Below are 2500 nucleotides of genomic sequence, written 5' to 3'. Positions count from 1 at the left end.
TATATTGGCAAAATTTTCAAATAATATCATTCTATACATTTTACTTTATTTCAATGCATATAGTAATATATATACCTTTTTTTAAGAGTATATACATTTTTTTCTTGATTTGAAATTAATAATTTCAAATTCTATTATATTTATTTCAATAATAAATATATGATATAAAGTATTTTCGGGTGCAACACATTAATATTTTATTTTATTTAAAAACCATCCTTTTACACATATATTTTATGAGTAAATATTAGAATAGCTCACAAATAAAACTAAAATATTGTTTAATATTTATTTCTACAATATGTTAGTATAGAATAATAGATTTTTATTTTTTTGTATAAAACAAAATCTATTTCTATTTAAACTAACTGTAGGAAACCAGGAATAAAAAACGCTCATTATATACAATATGTTAGTACAGAATATAGAGTTTTGTATAAAACAAAATCTGTTTCTATTTAAACTAACTGTATAAAAACCAGGAATAAAAAACGCTCATAATATACAATATGTTAGTACAGAATATAGAGTTTTGTATAAAACAAAATCTATTTCTATTTAAACTAACTGTATAAAAACCAGGAATAAAAAACGCTCATTATATACAATATGTTAGTACAGAATATAGAGTTTTGTATAAAACAAAATCTATTTCTATTTAAACTAACTGTATAAAAACCAGGAATAAAAAACGCTCATTATATACAATATGTTAGTACAGAATATAGAGTTTTGTATAAAACAAAATCTATTTCTATTAAAACTAACTGTATAAAAACCAGGAATAAAAAACGCTCATTATATACAATATGTTAGTACAGAATATAGAGTTTTGTATAAAACAAAATCTATTTCTATTTAAACTAACTGTATAAAAACCAGGAATAAAAAACGCTCATTATATACAATATGTTAGTACAGAATATAGAGTTTTGTATAAAACAAAATCTATTTCTATTTAAACTAACTGTATAAAAACCAGGAATAAAAAAACGCTCATTATATACAATATGTTAGTACAGAATATAGAGTTTTGTATAAAACAAAATCTATTTCTATTTAAACTAACTGTATAAAAACCAGGAATAAAAAACGCTATTATATACAATATGTTAGTACAGAATATAGAGTTTTGTATAAAACAAAATCTATTTCTATTTAAACTAACTGTATAAAAACCAGGAATAAAAAGGCACACAAAATCAACTTTCATTTTCATATTTACTTAAAAATACATATAAAGTAAAAAATATTTCCATATAAATACTAAGTAAATAAAGTCATACAAGTATGTAAATTTTCATACAAGTACTAAATACATAAATCATATAAGTATAGTAATATTCATACTTATAAGTATTTAAAAACAACTTCTTACTAATAAACTAACATAAGGAATTCAAATATATAAAAGTATAATACATTTCCTAGCAGTAAAAAATTTTCATATAAGTACTAAATGTATAAAGTCTATGAAGTAATAAATTTTCATATAAGTACTATTTCAGTATATGTCAATTTGAGCAGATTTGTGCAAATTTGTTATAAATGTTCTCTCCCATGTTGACGTTACCAACCCGAAAATATATGGAAAAATTCTTTTAACCTATTTAAAATTTAAAAACTCATATATACGTGGGTAATTTATATCATTTTCAAATATCGTCATGGTCATAATACAACTAATAACATCAAAAGTATTTTTACAATCGATTTTTTTTTTAAATTTTTAACTTGTATGACTTCATATTTAATACTTATATGAAAATTTATTACTTCATAGACTTTATACATTTAATACTTATATGAAAATTTATTACTTCATAGACTTTATACATTTAATACTTATATGAAAATTCATTACTTCATAGACTTTATATTTTTTATACTTATATAAAAATTTATTACTTCATAGACTTTATATTTTACTTCATAGACTTTATACATTTAATACTTATATGAAAATTTATTACTTCATAGACTTTATACAATTATTACTTATATGAAAATTTATTACTTCATAGACTTTATACAATTAATACTTATATGAAAATTTATTACTTCATAGACTTTATACAATTAATACTTATATGAAAATTTATTACTTCATAGACTTTATACAATTAATACTTATATGAAAATTTATTACTTCATAGACTTTATACAATTAATACTTATATGAAAATTTATTACTTCATAGACTTTATACATTTAATACTTATATGAAAATTCATTACTTCATAGACTTTATATTTTTTAGACTTATATAAAAATTTATTACTTCATAGACTTTATATTTTACTTCATAGACTTTATACATTTAATACTTATATGAAAATTTATTACTTCATAGACTTTATACATTTAGTACTTATATGAAAATTTATTACTTCATAGACTTTATACAATTAATACTTATATGAAAATTTATTACTTCATAGACTTTATACAATTAATACTTATATGAAAATTTATTACTTCATAGACTTTATACAATTAA

The sequence above is a fragment of the Bactrocera oleae genome, unplaced genomic scaffold (genome assembly GCF_042242935.1).
Source record: "Bactrocera oleae isolate idBacOlea1 unplaced genomic scaffold, idBacOlea1 ctg00000009.1, whole genome shotgun sequence".
Taxonomy (NCBI): domain Eukaryota; kingdom Metazoa; phylum Arthropoda; class Insecta; order Diptera; family Tephritidae; genus Bactrocera; species Bactrocera oleae.
Note: the sequence above shows the minus strand (reverse complement) of the source record.